We start from the raw sequence: 27,804 nt of genomic DNA on the forward strand, positions 1-27,804 counted from the left end.
ATATCACCTATTGGTGGCTCCTGTTCCATGCCATAAGGTTGAAAGATCATGCCCGGTATCTCCTCTAACTGTGGGATATCCATAGGGATATCTTCTGCCATCTCTGGCTGTCCAATTGGACCATTTTCAGCACCATTTAAGGGCTGGTTTTGCTGCTGTAATGGCTGATTTACAGCCCTTGGTTGTTGTCCATGATGTCCATCATCATCAAAGATGACTCTGCTAGGCTCCTGTTGCTTTGCAAGCTCCTTATACATGCATGTTTCATAAAAAATGACATCATTGCTGCGTATAATCTTTCTATTCACTAGGTCCCAAAGTCTATACCCCATTTCACCTCTGTCACCATATCCTAGGAATATGCATTTGTGAGACTTAGGATCAAGTTTGGTGCGTATTTCCCTGCGTATGTGCACGTACGCAACGCAACCAAACACTCTCAAGTGCTTGTAGGACGGAGGCTTCCCTGTCCATACTTCCTCTGGCACTTTCCCACCAAGCCTCGTGTTAGGTGACCTGTTTATAAGATGAACGGCTGTCATAACAGCTTCAGCCCAAAAACCATGAGGTAATGCAGCATGTGACAACATAGAACGAACCTTCTCCTGAATGGTCCTGTTCATCCTCTCTGCTGTCCCATTTTGTGGAGGATCATAAGGAGTAGAGAGCTCCCTCTTAATGCCTTTAGCATCACAAAAGTCCTGAAACTTGTTTGGACATATACTCTCCACCATTGTCGGAACGCAAAGCCTTCAGGTTTTGCCAGTTCGATTCTCAACATGAGCAACAAACTTCTCAAACACTGAGAATGTATCACTCTTCAAACGAAGAGGATAAACCCACACCTTGCGTGTGGCATCATCTATAAAAGACACAAAATATTTTGCCCCTCCCAAAGAAAGCTGAGGCATCTCACATACATCTGTATGCACAAGCTCTAACTGAGCATCTTTCTGTCCAAGAGCTTTCTTGTGGGGGCACTGTAGTTGCCTACCATATATACAATGCTCACAAAACTGAAAACTTGAAAACTTTAGAGAAGGCAAGTAACCCAAACGAGACAATTGCTCCATTCCTTTGACACTCATGTGTCCCAACCGGCTATGCCACATAGAGATTTTCGGCAGCTCGGTTGCATTTACAGTAGCATGGTGACAAACACCAGCATGCATGAAGTAAAGAGTGTCCACCTTAGAGCCTCTGGCAACAACCAGTGAGTCCTTACTAATTTTCCACTTTCCACGACCAAATGTGGTAACATAATCAGCATCATCAAGCTGTCCAGTAGAAAGCAGATTCTTCTTGATCTCAGGCAAATGCCTGACATCATGGAGCATAAGCTGTGAGCCATCTGAAAACACAAGCCTCACATCACCTCTGCCAAGAATCTTGCATGCATGATTATCACCCAAACATTGCCAGCAGTATACCTGACAAACAAGTCTCTGCAACCTGTGACATGAAAGTCTCTGCAGTATACCTGACAAACAAGTCTCTGCAACCTGTGACATGAAAGGAGTCTCTGCAACCTGTGTCATAGACGCCCCTTCCTTCATTTGAAGACCTATGAGTTTCTGCAACCAATACACTTTGCTTGAGGCACTTTGCTGGGCATACAAGTCCTGCAATCTTTGCCACATTCCCCAAGCTGTCTTCTCTTCACGTATGCTGAAAAGTAAAGTGTCTGACACAGACAACATGATGGTGGATCTTGCTAGCTCATCCATATCTTCCCATTCTTCAGCAGTAAGAGAAGCGGGCTTTACACCCCTTTCTTTGATAGGCTTGTGCTGCTTCTTCTGGAGCAACACATTATAGCACTGGGTTTGCCAAATATCATAATTATGTGAGCCTTCAAGCTTCTTGATGTGAAGCAATGAAGAGCTCTCACCTGTGGTTGCCATAGCAATATGCAACCTTTGTCAATGCCTGACTCCCTGCAAGATGTGCAAACACTGCACCAAAAGCACACAAAGTGCTCACACTTGTTCTCCCAAAGTTTATCTCCCACTGCGGAAGCACAAATGCAACTCTACTCCCTCTGTATGTGATAAAATCACCAAAATCTGGTTGCTGCAGATTTAGGACAGCACCTTAAATGTGCTCTGTTCCCCTTCCAAAGTACTATACAACAGTACTAAGTGCTCACCAATGATGTACTAAACCTGTACCGGTAAGTACAGCAGCTGAAAATGAACCTTTTCCTCACTCAAATCAATGTACAGCCATGCCAAAACTTGTACAAAGTTGTACCAAATCTGTACCAGCAGGTACACCAGCAGGTACAGTAGCAATAAATGCTCTCCTGGCTGTCCAAATGAGTGAAAATCAGACTTTTACAATCCCCACCACTGCATACAACAGTCCCGAACAGAAATTGGGCAAAAGCCCCTTGACTGCAAGTGGATTTCTGAGGATTCAAGGCATAAAAGTCTTGCCTGCTGCTTTGCCAAGCTCAATAAGCATAAAATCTTGAAAAGCCCCTTGATTTAAGATCAATTTCTGATCATACATGGTACATTAACGCACATGAAGGCATCTAGAGTCTTCACAATGCTTCCCCCTGGCCACATATACATCCAATACATAAAAGCCCCTTGATTTACAGGCACATTGAGTGCTTGACAGGCATCAACACATCGCCCAAAGCATCAAATGCCAGTGCCCGCATGCAAATCAACCCAATTGGCACAAAAGCCCTTTGATTTGCACATCAATTTCCTGCAATTTTGCCCGAATGTGAGATTTCTCACATCATACAGCATGTATGAATGCCCAATTGCACAATTACATCAAAAGCCCCAAATTTTGACATCCAATTTCCTGCAAATTGATCCTGAATGTGACCAGTCACCAATGTCACCCAATTTTGCCAATTTTGCTCAAAATTTGAGCAATTTGGCACCTGTACCTGCTCAATTGATGATTGTATCTGCTCAATTGCAAATCCCAAAAAAAAATTGAAGCATGTACCTCTGAAATTTCTGATTTCTGTTGCAGGAAAAAGAGGGGTGTCAAATTTGATGCTTCGTGTACTGATGATGCTGCTGCTGTTCTGTGTAGGTCTTGCAAGTTGCAGGTTAAGGCTTCTTCTAGCTGCTTTGCTGAAGTGCTGACTCGTGCTGATGCTGCTGCTGCTTCTGTCCTCCGCCCATTGACAGCACCACCTGTACGAATATAGGCACGCAGAGCAGAGGCATGGACGGATCCAAGCGGGCCAAGTCAGGCGTCCTGGGCGCTGCCTTCACACACGTGCCTCTAACAGCGTCGTCTGTATGTCTTCCGCTTGATACTAACGCTCACGCCGCTTTTGGTTTCCGAGCGCCAAGTTTTTCGGTGTGGGCAGTGGTTCGCGCGCCGTCACTAAGAAGAGCCCAGGGAGCCCATTCGCGCGCCGCCACTAAGAAGAGCCCAGGGAGCCCATTCGCACGCCGCCACCCGCCGCTCTGCACTCCTCCGGCCTCACCACGTTGCTGCTTTTGCTGCTGCGTACTAAGACGTCGCAGTGCTGTGTCTTGTAGATGAAGCGTTGCAGCTCTGCCCGTGACGCATACATGCTGTGCACTGCCCTGCACTCGAGATTCAAAGGCTAAGGGTGTGTGAAGCGAAAGCTACTGCCTGTAAGCAAAGCGATCACAGAGAGATTCGAAGGCTTAGTGTTCAGCACGCCTCTGCAGTTCTGTTTGCCAAGGCTCTGATACCAGTTGATGGGAGAAGAATTAGGGTTTCATGTGGGAGACATACACAGAGAAGAAGGGAGAGAGAGAGAGAGAGTTATGTGGGGATAAGTCAACTCATCAAGTGTGTGAGTGTGTGACTCCCCTATCACACATGTATATTTTGCACTAGTACACAGTGTGCACTTAGTACATTAAAGTACTAAGTGTACTATGTACTATAACTTATGGGCTTATACACACTACAAGGGTGGGCATAATGCCTTTACCCCAACACCCCTACCATCAATTGGTCCAAATTTAGCCCGATGCCCACCTTATGGTGGCCACATGTATTAAAATAGTCCTGCTCCGTGTGAATACCTTATAAGTTGTCCGGCCACTTATAAGTGTGTGTGAACCTGCACCCATAATTATTAGTATATGAAACCATAAAGTTGTAAATTGGGTTTTTGGGTACACTTACCACCTGCAAAACACATATAGACCACCTGTCAGTCCCAAACAGGTGTGCACATACACGTCCACAGGATGCCCAGGCGTCCCTAGCCCCATGGACAACACAGGCAGAAATCTCAAATATTGTTCAGGCAAACAATACAAGTCATCCAAAGATAAAATCAAAGTCATGCACACACATGAGTGCAGCTAGACTGGAAGAAACACCCATCTCCTCAGTTGTATCCCATAAAATGCCCAGGGACTCAAAATCCTTCCGGAACCTTCCTAGAACATAAATACAAAAGATCTCCAAGATAGCTAGTCCCAAAGAATTACATCATGTCAGGCTCCATGAGCAATACATGTACACCATGTCAGGCCCCACAAGCCACACATGTACTATCATGTCAGCTACACCAACCATACATGTACTGTCATGTCAAGCTCCATATGCCACACAGACACACCATGTCAAGCTACACTAGCCATACATGTATGTCATGTCAAGCTCCACATGCCACACATGAACAGTAGAAAAATAGAAGCTATAAAGGAATTTTGTGACACCCAGGACATGCACCAATGAGTGGGACATATTATGGGACACAATATGAACACATCTTAAGACATTTTTAATGCCTTTTTACGGCCTGAAAAGTGAAAACCAACCTGATTACGACTTGCTATCACTTTCCTATATAAAGGCAGGTCATGGGTCATTCATAATCGTTCAAAGATAAAGATTAAAGAGCCAAGACCAAGGACATGCAGCCTAACAATTGGATCAGCCAAGTACATCTCCAAATAAGCATTTTCCATTAACGCATAGCGGAGGACAGTAAGCATAAGTTCATTCATAGCATTCATAGTCTAGATCTACATTGAATCTATGACAATCATTGAAATTACTCATTCATTCAGTAATATATAGTAGAGTAGGTTAGGTAAAGAGTCTCTCTTCTCCTTCTCTCTACTTCTCTATTTCATGAGCATGTGATTAACATTAATCTTTATTGCTTTGCGTTAATCATCATTAAGCACGCTTCCGCACAATAGTCATGTCACATTGGTATCAAAGCATGTCTAGGTTGTTCCTAGGAAAAGTTTTTCATCAATGCTAGGGTTTGTATGTAAATCAGCAAATTAGGGTTTGCGTTTTAGGATTTGCAAGCAAAATTAGGGTTTGCGTTTTTGCATCAAATCAGCCTTTTTGCATCAGCTTTTTGCTCATTGTCAGCATAGTATAGTACTAGAAAGTCTAGATTTCAGTCTAGCATGGTTCTAGGGTGTCTAGGATGCATGTAGAAGCCTAGGTTTTGGGTTTGGGGCTAATTATAGCAAAAAAAAACAGCAAGCGTTTCTTCATGGCAACCATAGAGGATATTTTCACTTTGAAGAAAAGGCAAACTGAAGCTAGTTGGACAGTGTTCGAATGGCAATCCCAGAAAAGGGAAAAGATTTACCAACAAGCATGTGAAGACCAAGATCGCCAAAGGAAACAACATAAAGAAGAAGCAAGGCAAAGAAAGGAACAACGTGACGAAGAAGCAAGGCAAAGAAGAAAAGACAACGAAAGACGTGAAGAAGAGTATTGGAAAGAAATAAAGAAGCTTTTCGCCATGATGAGTCAAAGTACTCCAGTGAAAGCAAGTGTGGAAAAGACCAAGGAAGAGGACAAGAGTACCACAGTAGAAGACCAAGGACAAAGGGATACCATGTCGGATCCGCACATCAAGGTCAACCAAGAGGTGCAATTGTTCGAGCATGCAAAGCCACAAACAGTTCCAAATTCCATGCGAGTTATCGAGATCATCATAGCCATCGAGGAGGTGACAATTTGCAAGGTTCCCACAATGATCTCCGAATCCATTGACGAGGAGGAGAAGATAAGTACTTCAGTTTTTGAGGTGTTCATGGAGTCTACCATGCCTATAGAGCTTCCAAAGGCAAAGGAGCAACTTCCATTCCCCGTAGTTCCCGAGGAAATAGTGGTGGAGATACCATATGTGTCACCATTTGGTCCATCTCCATTTCTAGAGCCACTTCTATGGGATTGTCACTCCATAGAGTGGCCAGATTTGTGCCATGTTCACATGGAGCCAGGCCGGTGTCCCATGTGAAAGGGCCAGTCTTTTGGTGTCACATGGATCGGATCCAGTTTTGTGCCACCCGTGTGTGACCTGCTTCGTACAGTATGGACGGGAGCCTGTTGGTGCCACCCGAGTATGGCCAAGATGGTGTCTTACCTATGGGATTGTCACTCCATAGGAAGACCAAGACATATATTCATATTTCTGTCGCGCCAATTTTGAGCCCGATAGGAACTTTTTGTACAAGTTTCCTGAAAGGGAGATTTCGTCCATTACATGTGCACATGCATTTATGGCTGCATGCATAAACTTGTTTTCGCATGATTTGTTTGCATGTTTTGCCGTGCCAATACACTGGACGAGGACGCCCCTAGTGTACCATGGGAGTGCTGCTTGGCTGACACATTGGTGTGGCATGTGAACAGGTGGTAAGTATTACCATTTTGGCCCTTATAAATTGTAAAATCCATAAGCTATGGTTAACTTTAATGTTTATTAGTAAATGTGTTCACACTCATTTAAAATTTGGACTGGACATTTACTTTCTAGTGTGGGTGCCCATAAACTAACCTTTGATTAAAATTAAATTATTACTTAAAGCAACTATTGTAGAGAACTTGAGAATCTTCCCCCACGTGGGTGGCCAACTATCTCTCTCTTCCAGACAGTGTATCAGATGTCACATGGCTGTAACTTTGGTCTCATAGGTCACTTTGGCCTTTTGAAGACGTTAATATAGCATTTCATTTCATTTCTTCATCGCCTGCTCTACCCGGCTGCTAAACCTGTACCCACTTGTTCTGTACCTGCCTCCCACATGCACCCGTGTGCTGTACAACTGTACCCGCCTCCTAGCTGTACCTGCCTGCTGTACTTCACCTGTATCTATGGCCCGTGTGTTGTACTTGCCTGTACCTGCTGCCCGTGTGCTATACCTGCACACGTGTGCCATACCTACCCAATACCTGAACTGTACTTGCCCAGTACCTGAATTGTACCTGTTGTACCTGAATTGTACCTACAATACTTGAATTATACCTGTTGTACCTAAATTGTACCTGAATTGTACCTGATATACCTACATTGTACTTGCAATACCTGAATTGTACCTGAATTATACCTGCAATACTTGAATTGTACCTGCTATACCAAATTGTACTTGTTGTACTAAGACCTGTACTTGCTGTACCAGGTGCCTCATGTTTCTTATTTGTGTGAACTTAAAATTTGCTAAATTAAGTTCAAAGATTTCTTTAAGTTTTGTGCAGAGCAGGAACAAAGCATGTTTATGCTAACCATACTCGGGAAGCTTTCCGAGTTTGGTTAGTTTTTCCTTGAGTGGTAGTGCCAACCGCGCCCTCAGAATTTTCAGAGAGCCAGTGAAGGTTAAAAACACTAGGGAATCTAGGAGCAAAGCTTATCTAGGAGAACCAAGCAATGCTCCCTCCGCGGTGTACCCCTTTTCCTGTGCTAGTACGAGCGTGCCTGTTGGTACACAGTCCCGGAAGACCAGTGAAAGGCACGTGTGCACCCAGTGAAGGTGGGAGTGTGCCTATGACTTGGGACTTCTTCGACTGTCCAGGCTTTATCGACAAGTACCTAATTGTTTGCGTTGTATTCACTCCATGTGAGGAGAAATCTGGCCTATTGGCCCGTGACACTTGTACATATAAATACTCCAAGAAATACAAATGTATTGAGGGGGGAGGGGGGGGGGGGGAGGGCAGCCCTTTCCGGCCCCAATGCTAGTGTCAAATGTTATTGGACATTTTTAGATTTAACGTTACTAATAATGTCCATTGTTGGTATTAGTTAAGTGCTCTAAAAATGTGTATTGTCTTTCGATTTGCAAGCCTCCTATAGGGAGCGGTCACATTGGTATCGGAGCCCGGTCGTCTCTTTTTCTCAAGAGGAGACACGATGTTTTGAGATTGGAAGCATACACGGACACTTGACTCAATGGACAGCCAAGGCAATCCTTTGGAGGTGCCAGATTCAAGAGGTCAATCAAGTGCTTCACGTGATTCTAATGCATTGCTTGGAAGGCACAAGCCTCTTGAGAGAGGTTATGACAGTGCATTCAAGGAACAACCATCCTGTGGAAAAGAGCCTATGCACGAGGATGAGCCCAATGCCTTGAGGGCTGAATTGGAGCACATGAAGAAGCTTTTGCAAGCAAAGGAGCAAGAGCTGAAATTTCTACATGAAGATCCCCATGTACAAAGTGTCATCGAAGCAAGGAAAGCTGATGCTATGGTGGATATGACCTTGAGTCCATGGCTCGTGGAGTGGGCAAGAAGCCAAGGGAGTTGGCACTCTCTTATCTCATCCGCAAGGGTGATCTCAAGGAAGGAGAGGATGGAGAGTTAGTATTCAAGAATCCACCTCGTTTGAAGCAGGGAGACCCAGCATCTCAACGGTTGAGGTCTTTCATACACAAGGAAGAGGTATCAGTCACTTCTCGCCATGCATCTACTCCTCATGGGACAGGAGGCAACAAGTATGTGCATGTTGGAGCTAGTGGGCGACATGATGGCCTTGTGCATGGAGAGAGTGGTCGGCGTGCAAGCCGAAAGACTTTGACCATTGAGTCGTCTCGTGGTGAGACATTGCATCATTTGGGGAGGTCACATGCATTGGAGCCACAGATTCATAATGCACATGCCACCGTGCCTCTTGAAACATCTTTGATTGCCCATGAAGTCCATGCAGAGAGGGCTGCCCCATTGGATAAGGGAAAGAAAAAGAGAAGAACTTGTACCACATCCCAAGAAGCTCAAGGAGTTCAAGGCAAGGGACACAGTTTGACTTTGCTTTTAGTGATGAGGACTTAATTGAGAAGTCCAAAATTCGTCATGCAAGCATGTTCTTGAAGGAGGGGACAGCTGCCCATTGGTGGATCACTGAAAAGACCACCAAAGATCCCATTTGCACGAGTTTAAGGACACATTTTTTGCCCAATTTTTGTCTCTTAATGCGGAGCAAACTCTCACCCAAAAGTGGGATAGACTTGAGCAAAAAGACAATGAAAGTGTGCAGTAGTATGTCAATAAGTTTTGGAGAGTGTTGCTTGAGGTAACTCCCTTTATGCAACTCTCTGGTCATAGAGGTATTTTACCTGCGACACGCATGATATTTCTTTTGGCCAAGCATGCGTATAGACATTGAGGCATATGTACGCGCATGTATTACTTGCCAAAAAGTGAAATTTGATAGGCAAAAGCCTCCAGGTTTGCTTCAGCCATTGCCTATTCCCTCGCAGCCATGGGAAAGCATTACAATAGACTTCATTATGGATTTGCCTAGATCCCAGCATGGGAAGATGCTATTTGGACCATAGTTGACACGTTTAGCAAGCAAGCTCACTTCTTGCCCGTCAAGAAAACCATTAAAGTTGATCATATGGTGAAGCTTTTTCTTGCTCACATCTTTAAGCACCATGGTATGCCTAAGTCCATTGTTGGGGATAGAGATCCCAGGACTACGAGCCGCTTTTGGAGGGCGTTATTTGATAACATGGACACTAAGCTTGAGTTCTCATCAGCTTATCACCCCCAAACGGATGGCCAAAGTGAAGCTACGAATTCAGCCATGTTGGATTTGTTGAAGTGTTAGGTGGAAAATCAAAAGAGTGCTTGGGAGAAGTATCTTCCACTTGTAGAGTTTGCCTACAATAACACAACACATGCCTCCATGGGAAAGGCCCCGTTTGAGATTATTTATGACAGAGTGGTCTTGCCACCCATCCTTCGTACAAAGGATGAGATTTTTACAGCCGATGAGTATGTGCATGACTTGGATGTAGCCTTTACTCAGGTGTGGACAGCCATTGCAAGGCCACAAGACAAGCATAAGAGGGTTGCTGACAAGCATAGAAGGGACATGCAAGTCAAGGAAGGTGATTGGGTATTGCTAAAATTTGAGAAAGCTAGGCTTCGGAAGACGCCAGGACGAGAGGGATCATATCCAAAGCTTTCTACTCGATATTATGGACCCTTCAAAGTGATTGACAAGATCAATGAAGTGTCCTACAGGCTTGCTTTACCCAGTCATTGGAAGATTCACAATGCTTTTCACATGAGTCTTTTACAGAAGTATGTGGGGCCAGATCCAGAGGAGCCTGTCACAGAAGATCCGCCAAAAGTTGATGAGCTAGAGGAAATCCTCAAGCCAGTGCAGATTGTATTTCACAAGGAGAGAAAGTTATCACATGGGAAGCTTTCCAGGAGATACCTTGTGAAATTTAATAATTATTTGCCAATTGATGCAAAGTGGGTAGACGAGGATTATTTTGCTAACTACCCTCAACTTTTGCAAGCATATCTTGAGGCTTTTCATGTATGGCCAGGATGGTGTCTTACCTATGGGATTGTCACTCCATAGGAAGACCAAGACATATATTCATATTTCTGTCGCGCCAGTTTTGCACCCGATAAGAACTTTTTGTACAAGTTTCATGAAAGGGAGATTTCGTCCATTACATGTGAACATGCATTTATGACTGCATGCATAAACTTGTTTTCGCATGATTTGTTTGCGTGTGTTTGCCTGTTTTGCCGTGCTAGTACACTAGACGGGGACGCCCCCAGTGTACCATGCGAGTGCTACTTGCTGACACATTGGTGTGGCGTGTGAACAGGTGGTAAGTATTACCATTTTGGCCCTTGTAAATTGTAAAATCCATAAGCTATGGTTAACTTTAATGTTTATTAGTAAATGTGTTCGCACACATTTAAAATTTGGACTGGACATTTACTTTCTAGTGTGGGTGCCCATAAACTAACCTTTGATTAAAGTTAAATTAGTACTTAAAGCAACTATTGCATGGAACTTGGGAATTTTCCCCCACATGGTGGCCAACTCTCTCTCTCTCTTCATCGCCTGCTCTACCCGGCTACTGAACCTGTACCCGCCTATTATGTACCTGCCTCCCACCTGCACCCGTGTTATGTACGACTACTCTACCCGCCTCCCAATTGTACCCGCCTGCTGTACTTCACCTGTACCTGCTACTATACCTGCACACGTGTTGTACCTACCCAGTGTACTGCCCAATACCTTAATTGTACTTGCCCAATACCTGAATTATACCAATTGTACCTGAATTGTACTTGCAATACCTGAATTATACCTACTGTACCAAATTATACTTGCTGTACCAAATTGTACTTGTACCAAGACCTGTACTTGCTGTACCAGGTGCCTCATGTTTCTTAGTTGTGTAAACCTAAAATTTGCTAAATTAAGTTCAAAGATTTCTTTAAGTTTTGTGCAGAGCAGGAACAAAGCATGTTTATGCTAATCATACTCGGGAAGCTTTCCTAGTTTGGTTAGTTTTTCCTTAAGTGATAGTGCTAATCGTGCCCCTAGAATTTTCTGAGAGCCAGTGAAGGTTAGAAACACTAGGGAATACGGGAGCAAAGCTTATCTGGGAGAACCAAGCAATGTTCCCTCTGCAGTGTACCCCTTTGCCTGTGCTAGTACGGGCGTGCCTGTTGGTGCACGGTCCCGGAAGACCAATGAAAGGCAGGTGTGCACCCAATGAAGGTGGGAGTGTGCTTATGACTTGGGACTTCTTCGACTGTCCAGACTTCATCGACAAGTACCTAATTGTTTGCATTGTATTCACTCCATGTGAGGAGAAATCTAGCCTCTTGGCCCGTGACACTTGTACATATAAATACTCCAAGAAATACAAATGTATTGAGGGGGGGGACGGCCCTTTCCGGCCCCAGTGCTAGTGTCAAGTGTTATTGGTCATTTTCAGTTTTAATGTTGCTAATAATGTCCATTGTTGGTATTAGGTAAGTGCTCTAAAAATGTGTATTTTGTCTTCCGATTTGTAGGCCTCCTGTAGGGAGCGGTCACACTATGGGAGATCCAGTCTGCAGTTGAATCGACAACATGGAGCAAAGGCACATCATGTGCACCCCAACTCCAAGTTTAGCAGGAGGGAATGTCACGTGCACACCTTAATCCGGTGCCACGTAGACATGATTATTTCTTACAACCGCCTTAAAGCCAAAGCTAGAGGTCATATATGGGCAGTTTGGCCGCTCTATGGGTGCCCGAAGGTGCCTATTATATGCACCAATGGTTGGGACAAAATATGAACACATTTTATGACATTTTTTATGACCTTTTTATGGCGTGAAAAGTGAAAACCGAGTTGATTACGACTTGTTATCACTTTCCTATATAGCGCCGGTCATGGGTCATTCATAATCATTCAAAGACATAGATTACAGAGCCAAGACCTAGGACATGCAAATTTACAATTTGGGTCAACCAAGTACATCTTCAAATAAGCGTTTTCCATTAATGCACAATGGAGGACAGTAAGCATAAGTTCATTCATAGCATTCATAGTCTAGATCTACATTGGATCTATTACAATCATTGTAATTATTCATTCATTCAGTAATATATAGTAAAGTAGGTTACATAAAGAGTCTCTCTTCTCCTTCTCTCTACTTCTCTTATTCATGAACATGTGATTAGCGTTAATCATCATTACTTTGCATTAATCATCATTTAGCACGCTTCCGCATATTAGTCATGTTACATAATGCTAGTTTGAAAGCCACATCATTGATCTTTTCCAATATTTGGAAAGGTCAACAGTACCTGTTTGAAAACTTAGGATAAACCTTCTATTTGTCCTTGTTCTTTCGAAGCCTTGATTTCTCAAACTTCAACAATACCCAATCACCTTCCTTGTACTCCATCGCCTTTCTATGCTTATCCGAAGCCTTTTTTTGCTTAGCCCTTGACCTCTCTATGGTTGTCCACACATGTGCGAAAGCCGTATCCAAATCTCTCACATACTCATCTACTGCAAAGATCTCATCCTTAGTCCTTAGAAGTGGTGGTAGTACAACTTTGCCATAAACAACCTCTGACGGTGTCTTACCTGTGGAACTATGCATTGTATCGTTGTAGGCAAACTCTACTAGTGGAAGATACATCTCTCACTCCATTTTCTATTCTGCCACATAGCACTTTAACAAATCCAATATGGCTGAATTTGCTATCTCACTCTGGTCATCCGTCTATGGATGATACAAGGAAGATGTGCTGCTGCTGCCGGTGTGCCATCCATCTCGGATCCTACGGCCTAGCCGCGCTGTATATGCAAAGAAGGGGGCATCCAGAGTCTCCTCCCAATCCGTGGGATCATGCCAAGTCCACTCTCCCAAGTCCCACTGCAGTCGCGTGAGAGGTCAGCACTCCCAAATCCATAGCCGCCATAGTCTCTCCCTGACCACCTTGGCCGGAGCTGGATCTATGTGCCATTCTCGTGCCCAAAAACCAATCACCCTCACCCTCTGCAAGGTGAGGCCTCTGAAATCATCCAAGGGAAGCTCTGATCTCTCTAGTTTGCCATGGGATCCAATAGAATAGTGAGGAGACCACTATCCTCATCTGCTCCGTGGACCACCACGAGGATATCGTGTTTGGTAAACACACCTAGCCACACTGGGGGGTCAGGTCTTGAATAGAAGTCAGCCACTCCTGAGGGATATCTGAGTCAATGTCGATGTTGAGCCTATCTCTACCCCGGATCCCTATCAGGCCTCTTTCTTGCTCCTCCGTGTAACTGCCTGTGTGCAATCCAATTTCCAAGAGACCTGGCTGGTCCCATGCTCAAGGCGCCCCAAGATACATGAAGTCAGGCCCCTAACATGTGGCCACTGGGTAAACCGATCAACGGGCTCCAAAGCAAAGGTTGTCGAAGCCGCTCCTCTGAGGCAACTGGAACTATATGTCTGAGAGCTGGCCTAAGATCATCCCAAGCACGAAGTAAACTGGCTATAAATCTGTCCTCAAAAGTTGGGCTAAAACCATGGGCTCGCATCTCTGTGAAGATCCATCTGGTACTCAGCGGCCACGAGCCCCCAAGGCTCGGAGTGCAGGTGGAAGCAATTCTTAATCGGCCAAATTTGAGGACCGTGCATGATGTACGCAGCTTCTAGGATTGTGTTCCTATAACAAGCGGTACATACGGTATTTTGCTGAAATTGCTTCGCCTCTTCATGCCTTAACAAAGAAGGCAACTCCGTTTAGATGGGCTGATCGGGAAATTACAGCATTCAAAAAGCTCAAAGAAAAGCTTACTTCGGATCCAGTATTGGTGTTATCGGACCTCCGAAAGGCTTTTGTTGTCCAGTGTGATGCATGCGGTAGTAGCATTGGGGCATTTCTCATGCAAGAGGGACATGTGATAGCTTATGAGAGTAGAATATTGCAGGATGCCGAGAAGCATTTACAGGTTTATGAGAAAGAGATGTTGGCTGTAATTCATGCTCTTTCTACATGGAAACACTATTTGCTTGGGACTGATTTCACTGTGCAGACAGATCATCAGACCTTGCGTTATTTCCTCACACAAACTACGCTTTCAAAGAAGCATATGCGTTGGGCAAACTTTTTGTCTATGTTTCACTTCCAGATTGTGCATGTGGAAGGCAAAAAGAATGTAGTGGCAGATGCTTTGTCACGCAAGCCACAGGTCTCCGCAGTTTCACTTGCTTATCATCATGAGCTTGATGAAATGAAAGAGCAGTATACCCATGATGAGGACTTTGAAAGGTTGTATGATCAGATGTCTGAGGGTCAGCGGCATGAGCATTACACTCTCAGAGATGGATTTTTATTGATGCATGGCAGACTGTGTTACCAGGCCATTGCGACTCAAGGTTATGATTGAAAGTCATGCTCCACCGTATGCAGGTCATAGAGGTATTGACGCCACGGTAAAAGCAGTGGAGACTTTCTTTTATTGGCCAACCTTGAGAAGAGATGTTGATGCCTTTGTGAGGAATGCATCGTATGTCAGAAGGTAAAGTTTGACCGTCAAAAGACACCAGGGTTACTACAGCCTTATGCGCATCAATATCCAAGAGGAGGACCAAGTCGGCAAGATAAATATCATTTTATGAATTCAGAACTGGCCGACCAGCAGTCGGCCAGCTCCTACATTGTCCAAGGCCCATATAAAAAGGCTCTAGTACTCATCATTGTAAGCATTCCACCCACTAGGGGTGTGGGTCACTTAGAGGTCCCATAGGGGACAGAATTTAGGGTTAGGAACCTTTTTATGAAGGCAGCCCATGGCTACAAAGATCTGTACCTTTTTTGTACATAGTATATACTGAAATTCCAGCACTTCTCACTCTCTCTCTCTACTCTCTCTCTACCTGCGTTTTTGCATCATGGTGCGTTTTTGCATCAGAAGGTCTTCAAGAGTGTTTAGGGCTGAAAGAAGACTACCCAGAGCTTCCGCGCGTTACATTGGTATCAGAGCATCAGGCTTAGCAAAGCTAAACACTGATTCAGTCCCATATGATGGTGTACAGGTCCAAGGTACAGGAAAGTACACGGATTCGAAGCCCAAGGCGAGAACACACATCGGGAAGAACTCCCAGGAGGTTAGTTGGTGGTGTTCCACAGTGCCAGATGGGGATGGCAGTTCCGTGAGCCAGATAGGTTCTCAAGTAACGGTCCCAAGGGAGGTTGATCCTCCAAGGGTGATGTGAGAGTGCCAGACTCAGTTCCAGGAAAGAAGACCAAGACGGTGTTCAGAGTCAGGGCAGGAATGGATTGTGGACTAGAGGAAGACCAGATGCATAGATCTTCGTCAGAGACAGAGTGGTTTGGAGAACAGGCCGGACGTTTAGAGAAAAAGGGTTGCCAGGGATGGATGATGACAGAGGGACTTCGAGAAAAGGATTGGGATGATGACAGTCATCCAAGAGCAGGTTGGAATCCCGTCATTAAGTTTAGCAGAGGGGGATGTCATGTGCACAGATGCCCATGGACAAGTTCCTCAGCTAGTCCAGAAAAGGCAGCCAAAAAAAGGACCATTAGAACCAGAAAATGGAGCACAGAGAGCTGTTGGCAGTGTAGACTGGAGCAGGGCTTGGAGAGCAAGAGGAAAAGCCTGTCGGCTGTACCACAAGGGAGTCGGCTGTACCAGAGGTGGAGGCGGCTGAACCAAGTTGAAGGGGGGCTACAGGCGCATCATCGAAAACAAGCATTAATGACCAGTCGGCTGAATTAAATAAACTTTAATGAAATTATGACTGGCCAGCAGTCGGCCAGCATAAAGGGGGTCCAAGACCCATATAAAAAGGCCCAAGTGCTCCTCATTGAATTCATTCTCTCCCACTAGGGGATTGGATCATTAGAGGTCCCATAGGGGACAGATTTTAGGGTTTATTACCTTTTTATGAAGGCAGCCCATGGCTGCAAGGAGATGTACCTTTTTGTACCATAGTATATACTGAATTTCCAGCACTTCTCACTCTCTCTCTCTACTCTCTCTCTACCTGCGTTTTTGCATCAGATGGTGCGTTTTTGCATCAGAAGGTTTCCAAGAGTGTTTAGGGCTGAAAGAAGACTACCCAAAGCTTCCGCGCGTTACATTGGTATCAGAGCCTTTACCTATTCCAGATAGACCTTGGGAGAGCATTGCCATGGATTTTATATTTGATCTTCCACGGACACAAACAGGCAATGATGGCATTTGGACTATCATATGCAGGTTCAGTAATTTCATTCCCGTGCATAAAACGATCAAAGTGGATCATATGGTGAAGTTGTTCATGGCGAACATCTTCAAGTATCATGGCTTGCCTACGTCTATCATTAGTGACCGTGATCCACGAATGACGAGTTTGTTCTGGAGAGGGTTGTTTGACAACATGGGTACAACTCTCAAGTTTTCATCATCATTTCATCCACAAACAGATGGTCAGTCGGAAGAGACTAACTCTACAGTGTTAGATCTTCTCAAGTGTTATGTGTCAGAGCACAAGCAACAATGGGAAAAGTATCTTCCTTTGGTGGAGTTTGCATATAACAACACTGTTCATACCTCGACAGGCAAGGCGCCTTTTGAGATTGTGGAAGGAGGGAAGAAGGTACCACCCATTTTGCATACAAAGGATAAGATTTTTGAGGCTGATCAGTATGTGGAGAGTATGGATGAAGCTTATCGGAGAGTTAAGTTGGCACTCCAGAAAACTCAGTAGAAGCAAAAGAAAGCCGCAGACCGTCACAGACGTGCTTTAGAGTTTGCATTAGGTGATTGGGTTCTTTTGCGCTTTGAAAAGGCTAGACTCAAGAAGATGAAGGGTAAAGAGCGCTTATTCCCTAAGTTGAGCATGCGTTATTATGGGCCTTTTCAGGTATTGGAAAAGATTGGTGAGGTAGCCTATCGCTTGAAGCTACCCGATCACTGGAAGATTCACAATGCATTTCACGTGAGTCTCCTTAGACCTTTCCGTGGGGATGTGCCTGAGGATGTATCAGATGAGGCTCAGCCGGAAGTTGAGGAACTTGATGAGGTTCTTATTCCAGAGCAGATACTGGCACATAAGGAAAGAAAGGTACGAGGTAACGTTTCCCGTCGCTATCTTGTGAAGTTCAAGAACTATTCACCGATGGATGCGAAGTGGATGGAGGAAGGTGACTTAACAAATTCACCTCAGGTTTTGCACCTTTATCTCGATGCCTTTGAGTTAGAGCCGACTCTTGTTGTGGCTCATTCAGGTTCAGCAGAGCATGGGTCTGGAGCATTACTTGATGCTCAAGAGGGGGGTAGCACCTCCACTCCCTTGGCTCAGATGACATCTAGAGGTCGCTTGGTGCAGTTTTTATCTCACCCGAAGGTACTGATGGCTGACAGTACATCTGTTTATGGGACTTCTATGATATATGTGTACTCGTCACATGGGATATTGTCGTTGTGTATGGTTCACAGTGGTATACAACTTGGACTACTACTACGCCATTGGTTTGCACTGAATGTTGATACATGTGCATGGCTTAGAGAGATTGGGACGCTGATCTTGCCATATTGTATATTTCACTTTGGATATTTTGCTGTATCACCAGAATGCAATCGAGGACGCTTGCCATTTTTCAAGAGGGGGGTATGTCATGGCCCTGTGAAAATGGAACAGCACAAGTGTGGGCATGGTGGTTGCTGAGCAAAAATATTAAAAGATTCACATTTGGGATGCTCGGACAAATGAAATGATGTGTGGACACTTCAGATGTGAAAGGGGGGACCAAGACATTAATGTTTTTAATGTTTTATTGATGGTTGCCCCTAGGCCTTAGTGGCCCCTAGGGAACTTTAATGATTATTAAAGTTGGAGCCCTATGATAAGTTTGGAGAGAGACCACTCCACTTTTGGAGTTGCATGCCTCTCTCACTTCTCTCTCTCTCTAGCTTTTGGAGAGGCGTGTATCCTACGTGCAAGGAACAAGCGTGGGGAGTAGGAGAAGCAAGTCGACTTGTCTTTGCTGCTGTTTTTGCTGTTGTTTTGTGTGCAAAGCAAGCCGTACAATCCACGTGTGCACGCCGTACAGTCCAGGTGGAATTTGCTCGTACAGAACTGCTGCTGCTGCTAGTACAGGCAGTAGCTGAAGACAGGTACAGAACTGCTGCTGCAGGTTCTGCTGCTGGTACAGTCGTACGGACAGGGCAGGTGCTAGCGGCGCTGGACAGAGCAGGTGTGATATGCAGCGGAAGTCTTTGTATTGGTTGATCCTGTCACACAAATGCTCACACCGTCTTCTGTATCCTGAGTTTCGTGAGTTTAGCAATCCATTTCAATACTTCAAACTTTAAAGAGATGAGTGAGAGAGATATGAGAACTGTACACCAGATTGGGTCCCGAATTACCCACTGATCTGTACACTGCTGTAGAAACACCTCGATGACCTGATCCCGAGCCTATGCACTCTTCCCAAGGGCATGAGGAAGGGCTGCACACCTGAGGCTGAGAAAAGAAGAAGGTGGACTGTTCTACACTATGTTAGAATGCTGAAAACACTTATGAATGCTGTGTTACCTTCACCAGATGACTGTTGCATGTATGGATGATGCACAGAAGGCTGGATGCTGATGCAAACTGCAGATTCAGGGCGGGAAACTGCTGTAGACTGAACCTTCAGGGCTGGAAACTGCTGTGGACAGAAACGCTAGCCTGTAGAGATGCTGTGGACTGAAACGCATGAGGAAACAAAGGCTTGCAGGCTGCTGCTGTACGGCTGGAACAGAAACGCAGGACTGCTGTATGGCTGGGCAAAAACGCAGAGAAGCTGTACTGTTTGCTGGCGTTGAACTGAGTTGATTTGGACGCTGAATCTGGGTCTGAACTGATGCTCAATCAGGGCTGAATGATGCTGAAGGCAGGCGCCTAGGGCTGACTGAAGCTATGGTTTCTCAAGGGGCTGGAGAAGCAAGCTTATGGGCTCTAGATTAGTCTTGGGCTGAAGGCAAGAATGCTCCTAGGGCTGAGGAGAAGAGCTCTTAGCACAATGAAGACTGAATGAATAACTAAGCTCTATGCAAGCCTATTATACTAACTGGAGGTTGGTCATTTAATAAAGTTTATATTTATAAATGCCCAATAATGCAAATAATGCTAAATAAATACTATTAAATATGGAAAAAATACCAGATAAATCCTAGTAAATTCCCTAAGGCTTCGGGGATGTTCTAAATGATGCACAGGCATATAAATGCATATTATGCAAGATGCAAAGTGCTTTCTGATGCAAACCCTAAGTCTTCTACTGACTCTACATGCATGAATGATTCTCTCGAAGTGGGTTAAGGGACTTGACTGACTGACTGACTGGCTAAGGCTGAGGAATGACCTACGTAGCTCATGCCTGACTTATCCTGGACTGAGGATGTACAATGGGGTCACGGCGTACGACAAATATCATCCTATTGGGTTCTAAAACTGTACAACTGCTGCACTTCTGATGATGAGCCATCTTGTCACCATGCACTGAGTGCAGAGTGCATGTGACATTCCCTCCTGATTAGCTTGGCGGCAGGTTCATGGCTTCCAAGTAGTCCGCCAATAACTGGGGGTACTCCTGGAAGAACTCCTCGTCGAGCCATACGGCTTCGTGGGTGCCTCGATCTCGGAACTTCGTATAGAACTGACGAATTCGTCGACCGGAACCATGCTTCCATCGATGAAGAAGGATCTGCTCAGGCTCAATCACTTCTGCCTTGTCTACCACGTCTGGCTACTGTTCATCTGAAACATCAAACACTTCTGGACCAACATATGGTTTTAGCCAAGAAACATGGAAAACATCATGCATTGTCCAACTGGCAGGCAACTTTAACTTCATGGAGACATCACTTAACTTCTTAACTATTGGAAAAGGGCCAAAACCACGGAATGAAAGCTTGGGACAATGTTTGCCCACTTGTTTCAATCTTTGTTTCATGATGCACTGAGAGACCCAATCCCCTTCCTTCAAGTGGATATCTCGTCTAAACTTACATGCCTGTCTGTGAACTGAATGATGGCCAGGCTCAAAATTGAGGGCCAAACTGGGTTGAGTACCAAACTCTGCGGAATCGACATACTGATCTTCTAAGTCTTTTCCAGAGATGTTGAGAATGGTAGACTCCTGACTGGTCGGGATGCTGGTCTTTCTACTAAGAACATCTGCTACTGGGTTATGTTGACCAGGGATGTACTTGATCATTCCTCCAACTTGTTGGAAGAGCTGACCCTGTCTAGTGTGCTGAGCACTCCACTGGGCACTTGGCATCGTCGGGAGCCACTTACGTGCTTGGTGGTCTGTGGTGACTGTGAAAATGTGTCCATAAGGAACATGTTTCAAATGTTTGAGAACTGACTGCTGTTCTAGCTTGCCCTTGAAAGTCTTGGAAAGACAAGAGGAAAACTTGCTAGGAGGTTCTGCTAACTGTGGGATATTGGGTAGGAGATCATCCTTAAAAATGTCTAAATGAGAAAGGAGATCTGCCAAACTGAGGGACTGAAGATGATGAGACAGCGGTTATTGATGAGATAGAAGTTGTCTGAGCATAAATTAATGCTCCTTCTGCTCCCTTGCACATAGCTCGTCGCGCCTGGAGATGAGAAATCATAGGAACGCCAAGAATGCTCCTATCCCCCCAAATCATGACAGGCTCAGGAAAACCTTTAGAGATATAATAAAGGTGTCCTGCCCCCAATTGGGAATAGGTTCATACTGACGAAACCACTGGATTCCTAAGATCATGTCACATCCCAAAAGAGGAGAGACAAAGAAATCTCGTTGGAATGAGGCCTTTTGAACTTGAAAAGAAAACTGTTGTGCCTTCTGAGAGATGTGGGTGCGGAGACCAGGTGTAAACCCGTCTACCTCCAAATGATAGGGCACTAAGGTACAGCTCATGTTGGTAGCCAACTGGGGAGAGATGGCGTCCTCAGAACTGCCCATGTCAAAAAGGATTATGAACTGTCGGCCCTTGGCAGAGCCATAAGCTCAGATCAGGCTTTTCTGTGTGGTTGTTGCCTCACCCTCCTGCTTAGCATCAAGTACCACGGATGGCATGGAATGCATAGAAGGTAAGATCTAAACCGCATTGGTGGTAGCACGTAGGTCTGGAGGAGCGGGGGATACTGCGGCAAACAATCCTACCATGCCCAATGGTATGACAGAAAAAACATCTGTTTTCTGACTGATACTATCTTTGCTCCTCTGGAGGAAGATAGCCTCCAGTGATGCCTGCTTGAGCCTTTTCCTCAGGGGTCTTCTTAGGCTTGGATTCCTTACCCCCTGAACTAGAGCTAGGACTGTTGTCTGTCTTAGTGTCTTTAGAAGACGAATTACCCTTCCCTTGTCGGGGTTTGGTACTGGACTGAGATGACTGCTTGGGCTTGCCTCCGTTCATCTTCATTTCTTCATTCTGAGCGAGAGTCAGAGCCCGGTCATATGTACTTGGTTCAAAGTTACGAACTGTGAACCGAATGTTGGAGTCCAATCCACGAATGAATTGCTCCATCTTGGCCTGCTCAGATAACCCTAACTGCTGTGCTAAAGTAATAACCTTACCGGAAAACTGAAGCACTGGGGATCCGTTCTGTCTGAGTCCATAGAACTCGTCTTTCAGACCGGTCATATACTGGAGCGGGAGAAATCTGGTCTTCAGGTCATGGACAAAGATGTCCCAGTCAAAGGCTGTGACACCTGTGGCCTAGTCTGTATGAATACTAGACCAATGCTGCCACCAAGTAACGAAGCCACTAAGTGGACTTTGTCTTGTGGATCTGTGATCTTAGCTAAAGGAAAATGAGCATTAAACTGATGAATAAATTGATTAACTGAAGAATGATCACACTTACCATCATACTTACTGAAATTTGGTTGACTGCGAATGATGGTGGTTGATGCTGCTGTGGGCTGCTGGCTGGTGACACCTATGACTGGGGAGACTGAGAAGAGCTGCTGATGCCTCAAGTGTATGGCCTCCTTTTTCCGTTGGTGTTCGAGTAACATACGTTCTCGATCAAGCTCACGTTGGTGTTCCCGAGCGACGAGTTTAGCCTGACGCCGGTCTTCGTCAATCCTGCGTTGGGCTTCCTCATAGTCCCATCTTTCTTCTTTTTCTCTTCTCCTTCGGGCCTCGTCCTCTCTCCTTTGTTGTTCCATCTGAAAGAAGAGGGAGATGTAGTCGGGTGCTGCTAGAGGTGTAGAAGGACGTGCTGCTGCTGCCTCCAAGAGTTGGAGACGCTCCATGAGTAGCTGGTTCTGAGCTCTAAGAAGAGCTATGGTGTCTGCTGTAGGCGGAAGAACGAGGTCTCCTTCGAGGGAGACGTCTTCCGGCTGATGAGTACTCTCTCCTATAGACATGATGCTGAAGTCGGTGGTCGTGCCGGAACGCAATCTAACCATCCAAGGATGCCCCCACGCTAGGATACGGTGTGTGTGGACTATCTGAATCTGATACCAATGTGATATGCAGCGGAAGTCTTTGTATTGGTTGATCCTGTCACACAAATGCTCACACCGTCTTCTGTATCCTGAGTTTCGTGAGTTTAGCAATCCATTTCAATACTTCAAACTTTAAAGAGATGAGTGAGAGAGATATGAGAACTATACACCAGATTGGGTCCCGAATTACCCACTGAAGGGCCCCCTATCCCGATAACGAGATAGTATTTGATTTATTTCTTTAGAGAGAATGACTGTGGACTGTAGATAAGCCAAACGCAAGATCTCGGAGGATCGGAGAGTGGCTGATCTGTACACTGCTGTAGAAACACCTCGATGACCTGATCCCGAGCCTATGCACTCTTCCCAAGGGCATGAGGAAGGGCTGCACACCTGAGGCTGAGAAAAGAAGAAGGTGGACTGTTCTACACTATGTTAGAATGCTGAAAACACTTATGAATGCTGTGTTACCTTCACCAGATGACTGTTGCATGTATGGATGATGCACAGAAGGCTGGATGCTGATGCAAACTGCAGATTCAGGGCTGGAAACTGCTGTAGACTGAACCTTCAAGGCTGGAAACTGCTGTGGACAGAAACGCTAGCCTTGCTGTGGACTGAAACGCATGAGGAAACAGAGGCTTGCAGGCTGCTGCTGTACGGCTGGAACAAAAACGCAGGACTGCTGTACGGCTGGGCAAAAACGCAGAGAAGCTGTACTGTTTGCTGGCGTTGAACTGAGCTGATTTGGATGCTAAATCTGGGCTTGAACTGATGCTGAATCAGGGCTGAATGATGCTGAAGGCAGGCGCCTAGGGCTGACTGAAGCTATGGTTTCTCAAGGGGCTGGAGAAGCAAGCTTATGGGCTCTAGGGCTGGATTAGTCTTGGGCTGAAGGCAAGAATGCTCCTAGGGCTGAGGAGAAGAGCTCTTAGCACAATGAAGACTGAATGAATAACTAAGCTCTATGCAAGCCTATTTATACTAACTGGAGGTTGGTCATTTAATAAAGTTTATATTTATAAATGCCCAATAATGCAAATAATGCTAAAGAAATACTATTAAATATGGAAAAAATACCAGATAAATCCCAGTAAATTCCCTAAGGCTTCGGGGATGTTCTAAATGATGCACAGGCATATGAATGCATATTATGCAGGATGCAGAGTGCTTTCTGATGCAAGCCCTAAGGCTTCTACTGACTCTACATGCATGAATGATTCTCTCCAAGTGGGTAAAAGACTTGACTGACTGACTGACCGACCCGCTAAGGCTGAGGAATGACCTACGTAGCTTGCCTGACTTATCCTGGACTGAGGATGTACAATGGGGTCACGGCGTACGACAAATATCATCCTATTGGGTTCTAAAACTATACAACTGCTGCACTTCTGATGATGAGCCATCTCGTCACCATGCACTGAGTGCAGAGTGCATGTGACAGTAGGTTCTGGCGGCGCTGGACAGAACAGGTACAGGCTGCGCTAAACTGTACAGCAGGTACAGTCGGGTACAGCAGGCTAATTTAGGCAACTGCAGTACAGTCCTTACAGCTCTGTATGGACAGGTACAGTCAGACTCTGCTGTGCTGTACGGACAAGTATAGGCCGGCGTTGACCTGTCAGTTCTGGACAGTAAAGCGGTGCATCTCCAGCAGCCAGCTACACGTGGGATTCTATCAGAGTTTATTTGGTGCAATAGTCAAGTGGTTGCAGGGGAAAGAGTACAGACAGTCGTTGTCAAGTGCAGACTGGTACGAACTGTCCCACGAGTGCAAAACCACGAGCTGATTTGGTAAGCTCTGAACTTGTTCATCTATCTTTCTTTCCATTGGCTTAAGCATCACTTTATGGTTGTATCCTATAGGCGAAACACATGTACTTGTATATACCAACTTATCCTTACCATGGCATGTAAAGTGCAAAAGTGAACCCTTATTAAGGGTATCTTTAGACTAGGATCCCACTTTGGATCCAAGTAGGCCAATTTTCCCTTGTGTATTATAAGTTAGTCATGAGTTGGGGCACCCTCCTTTCGTCTTTGTAATCTAATTTTTCTTTCCATCCTTTGACCTTTTTCAAGATTTCATGCAATCCATGCATGGAAATTTTGCATTGGATCTACATGACACACCATGCACTTTAGAGTTTTCAAATCTCTTGTTGTTGTGAGATGCCATTGTACATGTCTGCTGCAGAGTTGTGCTATCTGGCCCCTTGTGAGAGGAGGGGTATGGCAGATTGAAAAGGGTGGAAACAGAGATTGGACAGTGAATGTATGTTTGTGCTGAGTTGTTGAATCATGTGCATGAGATATGCCAGATGTATGCTCAAGGCTGTCCTGCTAAATGGTCTTGGCTGATCAGAGGGGAGCACAGAGTGTTGCTTTGAGACACAGATCTGTGTGTGAATCCTCTGTGCTAAGAAGTATTGTGGGCTGCCAGATTGGACATACAGGTGTATTCTCTTGGCTGGGTTTGTTGTACTCAGTCTTACATATTTTTGAAATTGAATAAAGAAATACCGCAAGGGGCACCAAGCTTTGGGGCCAACAGGTGTCGGTTTTATTTCAGATTTGGGGCACTCTAGCTCCAATCAAATTTGTTTTCATATCTGGACTACAAGTGGAAGGGTGACTGCTAGTCTACCGCACTTTGGTTTTGTAACATGCGGAAGCTCTGGGGAGTCTTCTTTCAGCCCTAAACACTCTTGGAAACCTTCTGATGCAAAAACGCACCATCTGATGCAAAAACGCAGGTAGAGAGAGAGTAGAGAGAAGAGAGAGAAGTGCTGGAAATTCAGTATATACTATGGTACAAAAAGGTACATATCTGCAGCCCTTGGCTGCCTTCTTGAAAAGGTGGTAAAACACCCAAAATTCTGCCCTAGACTAGGACTCCTACTGACTCAAACCCCTAGTGGGTTGAATGAATAAAACATAGAGCAAGGGGGGCTATTTATAGCCCTTGGACTACATGGGGAACTGGCCGACTGCTGGTCGGCCAGTTACAAGTTCATAAAAATCCATTTAATGCAGCCGACTAGATGTTCTTGATGCGCCTGCTGCCCACACTTTGCTGACATCAGCCGACAGCCCTTCTGGCAGCCAGCATCCTCTGTCCTGCAGCCAACAGCCCTCTGATCCATGCTTTGCTCCAAGTCCTGCTCCATGTCCACCTCAGATGTTACACCACACTCTTTATCTGGTTGCCTTTTCTGGATCTAGCCCTGAGAATGTCCATGGCATCTATGATGCACATGACATCCCCCTCTTCTAAACTTGATGACGGGAATCCAACCTGCTCTTGGATGACTGTCATCATCCCAATCCTGTCCCGAAGTCCCTCTGTCATCATCCATCCCTGGCAAACCTTTTTCTCTGAAAATCCGGTCTGTTCTCCAAACCACTCTGTCTCTGATGAAGATCTATGCATCTGGTCTTCCTCTAGTCCACAATCCATTCCTGCCCTGACTCTGAACACCGTCTTGGTCTTCATTCCTGGAACTGAGTCTGGCACTCTCACATCACCCTTGGAGGATCAACCTCCCTTGGGACCGTTACCTGAGAACCTATCTGGCTCACGGAACTGCCATCCCCATCTGGCACTGTGGAACACCACCAACAAACCTCCTGGGAGTTCTTCCCGATCTGTGTTCCCGCCTTGGGCTTCGAATCCGTGTACTTTCCTATACCTTGGACCTGTACACCATCATCTGGGACTGAATCAGTGTTTAGCTTTGCTGAGCCTGATGCTCTGATACCAATGTAACGCGCGGAAGCTCTGGGGAGTCTTCTTTCAGCCCTAAACACTCTTGGAAACCTTCTGATGCAAAAACGCACCATCTGATGCAAAAACGCAGGTAGAGAGAGAGTAGAGAGAAGAGAGAGAAGTGCTGGAAATTCAGTATATACTATGGTACAAAAAGGTACATATCTGCAGCCCTTGGCTACCTTCTTGAAAAGGTGGTAAAACACCCAAAATTCTGCCCTAGACTAGGACTCCTACTGACTCAAACCCCTAGTGGGTTGAATGAATAAAACATAGAGCAAGGGGGGCTATTTATAGCCCTCATCTCCTGTCTTTACCAGACACCAGGGCCTCTGTTGTGGGTGTGCCCGCCCTTTGTAGGTGTTTTCTCATTTTTCCTCACTCCCCGTATTTTTCCCCCATTTTTCCCATTTTTTCTGTGGCTTGGGGGCAGTCCTGTGATGGCAGGTGGACCTCTGATGCTGGCCGACTGCATTTGTTTATGCTAGAGGTGGCCGACTGTCTTGGACAGGTCGTGGACCTTTTACAGGCAACGAAATTAATTTGAACTTATTCAACCATAACTCTACAATGCTCCACAGGAGGAGTAATATCATGTCGTGCATTCTAAGGATGTCTTATGTAATTGGGGTCGCACCTCATCGAATCAAGTTTCTGACCTCTTTGCAATGCCGCTGTGAGCTTTGAAAGGACAAAGAACCACACAAAAAGTCCAAGGTGTGGCTGTGTGTTGAGAGGAAACAGAAAAAACTACTATGTTCTATCATGAAAAAACAAGTACAAGGCCCCACAGTTTTCTCACATACAAAAGACAAAGTCTTCCCTCTCTCATGCACAACATGTATCTTTCTTGTAGGGAAAGAAAAGACTCTTCTCTCGTGCACTACATGTGCCAAAATAATCTCCTCTATTGTCATCCAATATTCCCTTTTATCAACTCTACCACCACTTCCATCTCATTGTTCTAGATCAAACCACCCAGATCTTTTATCCTTATGATAACAACTGAACCCCAAACTAATTCCTTGATTCCTTTGTAGACCAAAGTTCATAGGGCATA

At 45.3% G+C, this 27,804-nt stretch overlaps 1 protein-coding gene across 1 annotated transcript in view; it reads right to left on the bottom strand.

Annotated features, from left to right (window-relative positions):
- The window catches only part of LOC147624685 (uncharacterized protein At4g28440-like), a 43,638-nt gene that overhangs the window by 14,954 nt on the left and 880 nt on the right, over nucleotides 1–27,804 (bottom strand). The gene's annotated exons all lie outside the window — the stretch shown is intronic.

Source organism: Cibotium barometz, chromosome 25 (assembly GCF_041138505.1).
Source record: "Cibotium barometz isolate CiBa-2024 chromosome 25, ASM4113850v1, whole genome shotgun sequence".
Taxonomy (NCBI): domain Eukaryota; kingdom Viridiplantae; phylum Streptophyta; class Polypodiopsida; order Cyatheales; family Cibotiaceae; genus Cibotium; species Cibotium barometz.